Raw genomic sequence first — 9,651 nt, 5'->3', positions numbered from 1 at the left:
ATTGTCATTTCATAACTAAAATTATCCATCAATCAACATAAAAAGTCATATTCATCATCATTGTTCCTAACTAAAATTATGTTTTGTCAAGTAAGAAAAATAACCAAAGTTATCTTTCATCGCTGTTCTTAACGGACATTATACTTTGGGGAGCACAAAATAGTCTCCCTCGTCATGTTTGTCTTTTTCCTTAACTACAAGTATTCATCAGTCAAATAAAAATAGTTACTTCATCATGTTTCCCCTGTCATTTCTTAACTGAAATATCACTTCTCTCATCTGAAATAGTCATGTATAACCTCTTTCCAACACTGTTCTTAACTAAAGTAGCCTTTCACTTTGCTAAAATAGTCATATTCATCATTGTTCCTAACTAAAATTATATGTCGTTAAGTAAGAAATATAGTCAAAGACACTCTTCGAGACATCAAGGACTTACTCAAAGACGTCAAAGTTACTCTTCATTACATCAAAGACTCATTCAAATACTACTCAGGTTCTCAGAAGTCATTCTCAAAGTCATCACCGATTTTCTCAGAGTCACCAAAGTTATTCTCTGAGTTAACAAAATACTACTCATGTTCTCAAAGTCAACAAAGTTATTCAAAGAGCTAACAAAAGTTATTCTCGGAGTCACCTTCGTTCTTCAGAGAAACTTTCCAAAACATCTTTGTTCATCAAAGTTATTCTCGGAGTCATCAAAGGTAATCTCTAACTCACTTTGGTCATTAAAGTTAATTTCTATGTTATAAAAGTTTGTCTCAGAGACATCTAAGTTAATCTTAGAGTTATCAAATGTAATCTCTAACTCACTTTTGTTCATCAAAGTTGATCTCAGAGTAACAAAGGCAATCTCTAACTCACTCTCGTTCATCAAAGTTGTTTCAAAGACATCAAAGTTAATCTCAGAGTTATCCAAAGATATTCTCATGTCCACAAAGTTATTCCAAGAGACGTCAAAGTCAATCTCAGACATCTTCGTTCATAAAAGTTATTCTCAGAGACGACTAAAGTTATTCTCTAAGAGCTATCAAAAGTTATTCTCAGTCAGGATATGTTATTCTCTCTAAGTAACCTTCCGTTCATCAAAGACATTCTCTAAGCTCTCAAAGTTATTCTCTAAGATAACAGTCATTCTCAGAGTCATCAAAAGTTATTCTCAGACTCACCTTCGTTATTCAAAGAAGCCTTCTGAGACATCCTCGTTCAACAAAACTGACCTCAGAGCCATCAAAAAGTTAAATACAGTCATCAAAGTTATTCTCTAAGTAACTTTTCGTTCATCAAAGAGATCTCTAATTCACCTTCGTTCGCCAAAAAGTTGTTCTCTAAGACACATTCGTTCATCAAAGAAACTCTCCGTCCATCATATTATTCTTCAAGACATTTTCAGTCATAAAATTTCTCTCCAAAATGTAACTAGTTCAGCTTTTCATACCAAACCCGCGCTTCTGTTAAAATATATTTTCTTAGTCACTTTACCCTAAAACTGTTCTCAGAACTACACTGCCCAAATCCTACGTAACCTATCCTCGCCACCCAATGTTACTTAGTTAACGTAACGTTCCATAACCTAACTTTACCTATCCTAACTTAACTTACCTTACCTCAACCTATCGTACCTAACTTAACCTGCATAACCTAACTTTACCTATCCTAACAGGACTTACCTTACATTACCTATCTTACTTAACTTAACCTGCACAACCTAACTTACCTTACCTATCCTAAAGTAACCTAACTTGCTTTACCTAACTTAATCTTACATTCCCAAACTGATGTATCCTAACTTATCTAGTCCAACCAGTCATGATCTAACTTATATAATTATACCTGCTTGTCTTTTGTGTTTCGCCAATCATTGTCTCATATTCATTTACTCATTTCAAGGGTTAATCTCAAATGGTCATTTTTGCAGATCAAGGGTTATTTGTTAAAGTTCATCAAGTTGCTCATAAGTTGTATTTATTATGTTTGTTATTATTTATTTATTCGTATTCCCCAACCCCTTAACCTAACCTTCCAGATGTAGTTTATTGTGTTTTTGACGGATTTGTTGAATATATTATCCTTTTCCTAACCTTTCAGATGTAGTTTATTGTGTTTTTTTATGTATTTGTTGAATATATTATCCTTTTCCTAACCTTTCAGATGTAGTTTTGTTTCTCCTTTTGTATATTTTTACCCAAACCCACCATCCCACTTAACCTTCTTTACTTCTTTTACTTTGTTTTCACATATAAGTTCATTCTTTATCTTAGTAATAATAAAATTACAATAGTAAAGAATCAGATCTACTAAGAAAAACAAGAGAGCAAGTGAGTAAGAGCATGAAACGAGGAGAAAAGAGTAAGAGAGAGGGGGGAGGAAGAGCCTGGGACCTATCTCTCTCCCTTATTCTCGCTCTTCCTCCCCCTCTCTCTCACTCATTTGCTCAAATGCTCTCTTCTTTCTCAAATTCAAGTCTTGTGCTCCCATGCTCTTCCTCCCCCTCTCTCTTACTCTTTTCTCCTCGTTTCATGCTCTCACTCACTTGCTCTCTTGTTTTTCTCAATTTCATGTCTTAGTAGATCTGATTCTTTACTATTGTAATTTTTATTATTACTAAGATAAAGAATGAACTTATATGTGAAAACAAAGTAAAGAAGGAAAGAAGGTTTGGGTAAAAAATACAAAGGAGAAACAAAACTACATCTGAAAGGTTAGGAAAAGGATAATATATTCAACAAATCCGTCAAAAACACAATAAACTACATCTGGAAGGTTAGGTTAAGGGGTTGGGGAATACGAATAAATAAATAAATAATAACAAACATAATAAATACAACTTATGAGCAACTTGATGAACTTTAACAAATAACCCTTGATCTGCAAAAATGACCATTTGAGATTAACCCTTGAAATGAGTAAATGAATATGAGACAATGATTGGCGAAACACAAAAGACAAGCAGGTATAATTATATAAGTTAGATCATGACTGGTTGGACTAGATAAGTTAGGATACATCTGTTTGGGAATGTAAGATTAAGTTAGGTAAAGCAAGTTAGGTTACTTTAGGATAGGTAAGGTAAGTTAGGTTGTGCAGGTTAAGTTAAGTAAGATAGGTAATGTAAGGTAAGTCCTGTTAGGATAGGTAAAGTTAGGTTATGCAGGTTAAGTTAGGTACGATAGGTTGAGGTAAGGTAAGTTAAGTTAGGATAGGTAAAGTTAGGTTATGGAACGTTACGTTAACTAAGTAACATTGGGTGGCGAGGATAGGTTACGTAGGATTTGGGCAGTGTAGTTCTGAGAACAGTTTTAGGGTAAAGTGACTAAGAAAATATATTTTAACAGAAGCGCGGGTTTGGTATGAAAAGCTGAACTAGTTACATTTTGGAGAGAAATTTTATGACTGAAAATGTCTTGAAGAATAATATGATGGACGGAGAGTTTCTTTGATGAACGAATGTGTCTTAGAGAACAACTTTTTGGCGAACGAAGGTGAATTAGAGATCTCTTTGATGAACGAAAAGTTACTTAGAGAATAACTTTGATGACTGTATTTAACTTTTTGATGGCTCTGAGGTCAGTTTTGTTGAACGAGGATGTCTCAGAAGGCTTCTTTGAATAACGAAGGTGAGTCTGAGAATAACTTTTGATGACTCTGAGAATGACTTTGTTGTCTTAGAGAATAACTTTGAGAGCTTAGAGAATGTCTTTGATGAACGGAAGGTTACTTAGAGAGAATAACATATCCTGACTGAGAATAACTTTTGATAGCTCTTAGAGAATAACTTTAGTCGTCTCTGAGAATAACTTTTATGAACGAAGATGTCTGAGATTGACTTTGACGTCTCTTGGAATAACTTTGTGGACATGAGAATATCTTTGGATAACTCTGAGATTAACTTTGATGTCTTTGAAACAACTTTGATGAACGAGAGTGAGTTAGAGATTGCCTTTGTTACTCTGAGATCAACTTTGATGAACAAAAGTGAGTTAGAGATTACATTTGATAACTCTAAGATTAACTTAGATGTCTCTGAGACAAACTTTTATAACATAGAAATTAACTTTAATGACCAAAGTGAGTTAGAGATTACCTTTGATGACTCCGAGAATAACTTTGATGAACAAAGATGTTTTGGAAAGTTTCTCTGAAGAACGAAGGTGACTCCGAGAATAACTTTTGTTAGCTCTTTGAATAACTTTGTTGACTTTGAGAACATGAGTAGTATTTTGTTAACTCAGAGAATAACTTTGGTGACTCTGAGAAAATCGGTGATGACTTTGAGAATGACTTCTGAGAACCTGAGTAGTATTTGAATGAGTCTTTGATGTAATGAAGAGTAACTTTGACGTCTTTGAGTAAGTCCTTGATGTCTCGAAGAGTGTCTTTGACTATATTTCTTACTTAACGACATATAATTTTAGTTAGGAACAATGATGAATATGACTATTTTAGCAAAGTGAAAGGCTACTTTAGTTAAGAACAGTGTTGGAAAGAGGTTATACATGACTATTTCAGATGAGAGAAGTGATATTTCAGTTAAGAAATGACAGGGAAACATGATGAAGTAACTATTTTTATTTGACTGATGAATACTTGTAGTTAAGGAAAAAGACAAACATGACGAGGGAGACTATTTTGTGCTCCCCAAAGTATAATGTCCGTTAAGAACAGCGATGAAAGATAACTTTGGTTATTTTTCTTACTTGACAAAACATAATTTTAGTTAGGAACAATGATGATGAATATGACTTTTTCTGTTGATTGATGGATAATTTTAGTTATGAAATGACAATGAAACATGAAGAACACGGATATTTTTCTGATGACTAGGGAATAAGTTTAGTTATGAACAGGGTTGGAAAGATACCTTTTACTATTTTTGGTTGATTGGATAATAAGTTTAGTTGAGAAATGAGGAAAGTGACTATGTTTTAGTTGATTGGCGAAAGATTTTTAGTTAAGAAGTTAGAAGAAAAGGTTTGTCTTTGTAAATTTGGAACTGAATAAAGTGTAGATTTGTTTAAGAACGGGTTGGTAGAACTATTAAGCTGACGACGACGAGAATTACTTTGACATAGTTTTGTAAATAAAAACTGAGTGACTAAAATTGTTGAGGGGACTGTATTGCAGTATAATATTATTTGACAAAGAACTAGTTAGTGAATGGAAGAAACAAATTGGTTTAAAGAAACAAAGAACATAAAATAAATTGAGGTTAAGTAGGGGAATGAACACAGTGAACATACGGTGAACGCAGAAAACATGTAAGAAAAAGTTGATGAATAGAGTGAGCATGCAGGGAATATGAACTTATAGAGAATATGAAAACATGATAAGGAACATAGGGAATACAAGAATGAACACTGAACATGTGAAGAACAAGCTAAGAACATTGAGAACATGAATATTGAGTATAAAAGTTATACAGAGAACATATGATGTACATGAAAAACCTGACAAAGAACATAGTGAACATACGGGGAAAATGGTAGAAAAAACAGAAAAAAATGAGAAAAACAGGTGAAAAGAATTGAACTGAGAATGCTGTGAACATTTGTAGAACATGGAATGAACACAGAAAACATGTAAGAAAAAGTTGATGAATAGAGTGAACATGCAGGGAATATGAACTTATAGAGAATATGAAACATGATAAGGAACATAGGGAATACAAGAATGAACACTGAACATGTGAAGAACTTGCTAAGAATTGAAATCAACTATTTTTTTCACATATTATGCTAACACCATACGTCTATATGGTGAGAGATGTAACGAAGATGGACTAAGTCATACTTTTATTTAAAAATGTCATTTTGGGCTGCAAAACTTGATTGCGTTACGTTACGTTACGTTACATTGTGTTACAGAGGGCTAAACTGGTATAGGTCAATATTCATATGCTATGAGATGTAATGGAGATATTGTGTTTGGCTAAATGAGTTCACATTTCAATAATGATATTCGGACAACAGCCAGAAAGTTGATCTCTACGTTACTTAATGGTGATATAATGCGATGCAATCGTGTGCTAATATTTTATTTGTGTTAGAATGTAAGGGCTATAGGAGTTTGTCTAGACTTGCATACATTTTCAAACGCTATTTATGTAGGCAGTAGAAAGACTGGTTTCCCATTACGCTACATTGACTGCGTTACAAGAACTGAAAAACAGACTTAACCCAGACCTATTTCACTATTGACTCACCGGTCTTATTCTCATCGATTGGTGTTTACATTGGATGATGTAGGTCTTAAGAGAGACAGCCTTGATGGAGAAAGATACGTGAACAGCAGCAGCAGGAGAAAGGAAATGATGTTACTTTCCCAAACTACTAAATGATCTGGAGAGAGAGAGAGAGAGAGAGAGAGAGAGAGAGAGAGAGAGAGAGAGAGAGAGAGAGAGAGAGAGAGAGAGAGAGAGAGAGAGAGAGAGAGAGAGGCAGAGAGACAGAGAGACAGAGAGAGACAGAGACAGAGAGACAGAGAGACAGAGAGAGAGAACAGCAAATTATGATTTGTTATAATAATAAGATTGAAGACCAGCTTATGACTGGATAAACATGCATACATTTCAATGATATTTATTTGGGCCGGCCGATGTTGTGATCACAGTTAACAAGAACAATTTGTAGGTATAGATCGCGTCTCCGTGACGATGTGAAATGTTACTCTCTTTTAGTAAATGCTAACCTACTGACTTTGACTGAGTTTACTAAGTGAAGTGCTGTGTGGCGGACTTTAGAGAGGGTGAGAGAGAGAGAGAGAGAGAGAGAGAGAGAGATAGAGACAGAGCCAGAGACAGACTGACAGAGAGACAGAGATAGACAGAGAGACAGAGACAGAGCGACAGAGAGACAGAGATAGACAGAGAGAGAGACAGAGACAGAGACAGACATACAGAGACAGACCGACAGAGAGACAGAGATAGACAGAGACAGAGACAGAGACAGAGACAGACATACAGAGACAGACCGACAGAGAGACAGAGATAGAGAGAGAGAGAGACAGAGACAGATAGATAGAGTCGCTGACCCTGGCGAAACGCATTGGTAATGGGTGCCCCACCACTTCCGGGTGTTGGAGGAGAAATACCCGAGCTAGTTGGAAAGTCGTTCACTCGGGCTCCAACCTGCGACCCGTACGCTTACCCCTCCGCGGAATAAATTTATATAATGTGTTTACTTTTCCCTCGTTATTGCTCTCACCATGTTGATCACGTTACGATACGGCTTACACTTACTAAAAAAGGGTTTGCACGGAACAATGGTTGATGGTATGGGAGCGGGTGGGGATGAGGGGTGTGAGTGATTGATGGCTAACAGGTGTGGGTCTGTCGTATGTACCTCGCCCCTCCTTACTGGAAATCCACAGTGTATGGGGAGTCGCCGTGGGGCGAACATCTCTACTCTGAAGACAACGAAAACCCTTTAGACAAATGGCCCCCACTTCCGCAGGAGGGTGCCCTCTCACTCTCGACACTTGCGACTTCCTGTAGGAGGAAGCTAATGGACCTCCTGGCGTTCCTCTCAGGTACTGGGGTTCTCCTCTCTCTCCCCCCTCCCCAAACATCCTCTACTCACGATCATCAAACTATTATCATTAAGTCTATGACAATCTCATTCCTCATATTACACTCTTATCCTTGTATTTTCATACGTCTTCCCAGAAATTCCCACATCTTCCCAGAAATTCCCTGACCACTTACCATAAACCCCGAGGACTAGACCCGCGCGGCGGAGGGGGGGCTGCACCTGCTCACACGCCACTCAAGACCGACACGCACCAAACTTCCGGGAAATTCCATTACCCCCTGTGACTAGACACACGCGCTGCGACTACGACGTCGCGCCTGGCACTCATCAACATAACTTACTCTCTTTCACCACCACTTACCCAAACACGCTCACACGCGTCCGAAACACCCCAAAACTTCCCCGAAAATCCACCCAAGAACCGGTGCGACTAGACACCTGCGCCAACACCTGGCGGCTGGCACTCACGGAGTGCCACCTGGCAGCTGGTGCGCGTGGTTCTAGTCGTATATTACACTACTTACTGGACATGTTATCACCTACAAGGTAGAGTAGCCTATTTAACAAAATCCTTTCCATCATTTTACAAAAGCAGGATATTAAGGAGACAGGTCTGTAGCCTCCGTTTGACTTAGGGATAGGAATGATGACAGCCTCTTTCCATTTTCTTGGTAACTTTCCCTCTCTATAACTCATATTAAACAAATCAAGTAAGGGACTTGGTTTCATACCGGCTTAATAATTAAGTATGTCATACGTTACTCCATCTTTTCCCGGAGCAGTAGAGCTGCCACTTTTTATAGCATCCAGTAGCTCATCGTGAGTTATCTCAGTGCATGTTATAGATCTTGTATTTAAGGCACATAAAGTTACTCCATTTCTAATATTTTCCCATGACTCAATGGTGACTCTCGTGTCTGCAGGTAAGGACTCCATACCAGCAGCACTTGCCCATTTATCTACTAACTCATTAGAAACTTTCCCTGGATCTGAGTGAGCAATGAATTTGGTCTTACAACCCCTGATTTTGTTTACTGCTCTCCATATGTCTTTAAGGTTCTTAGTATTACCAATGAACTGAGCAAAGTCTTGCCAGTATCTGTCCCGCGCCTCCTTCCTCACCTGACTGCATTCCCTAGCCACTTCCAACATTGTATTTTTCTCTTCATCCCTCATTCCATTTTTTAACCATTCTTTATGCGCACTCCGTAGCATTCTCTCCCACCCCTTGACTTGCTGATCATTGGAATATTTAAATTTCTTAGGTCCATGCGTCTTGCTTCCCCTGCCCCCGTTATTTTCCCTCTGTACTAATTTCTCTATGTTCTCGACCATGTCCTCGTAAAAACTATCAACGCAGAGCGGCGTGTATTGTTGATACCAATCTCCCATATTTTGAATAAAATAATTTTTCATATCTTTATTAGTATTTAGCCTTTTCCTTTGAAAGTGGACTTGTTTTTTCCCCAGTGGTAATTCAACGTTCAAGGAAAAGTGGTCACTAAGTAGTTCCCGAACAACCCGAGCCTCCCCCATAATCCCCTGAGTTTAAAATGCAGGCATAGTCAAGCCGTCCTCCCCTGATGTGAGTTGGTTCATTGTTTCCCAAGAGACAGGTATCTGGATGATCTTGTAGAAACTGTAACCACTTGACCCCATTAGCATTAATGCTACCCACTGACCCAAGGCTTGTGTGCCGAGCATTAAGGTCCCCAATGACCAGTGAAGGATTAGTATAAATGCAGTCAGGTAAATAGTTAGCGTCGAAGCAGTTCCTGGATACATACAAATTAACTACAATAAATTCCCCTTCCCTTAATGATAATTTAACACAGACACTCTCTATACCTTGCGTTTTTGATGGCGGTTCTACAAACTCCGTTGGTATGGAGTTCTTAACATAAATCGACGTGCCTCTGATGTTATTTGCGGCGAAGAGGTTAAACCCTTTATAGCCATTTAATTTCAATAATCCTTCATTCCTATCCCTGTCTCTTGGAGAGCTACAACATCAATATCATTTCCCATCACATAACAATGAACATCTGTAACCCTGTTTCTTAAACCATTAACATTCCATGACAACACTTTCAGTCTAGGGTGATCCATTATTAATCAATTC

The sequence above is a fragment of the Procambarus clarkii genome, chromosome 24 (assembly GCF_040958095.1).
Source record: "Procambarus clarkii isolate CNS0578487 chromosome 24, FALCON_Pclarkii_2.0, whole genome shotgun sequence".
In the NCBI taxonomy this organism is placed as follows: domain Eukaryota; kingdom Metazoa; phylum Arthropoda; class Malacostraca; order Decapoda; family Cambaridae; genus Procambarus; species Procambarus clarkii.
The sequence above is the reverse complement of the archived record's forward strand: the minus strand, read 5'-3'. Positions refer to the sequence as shown.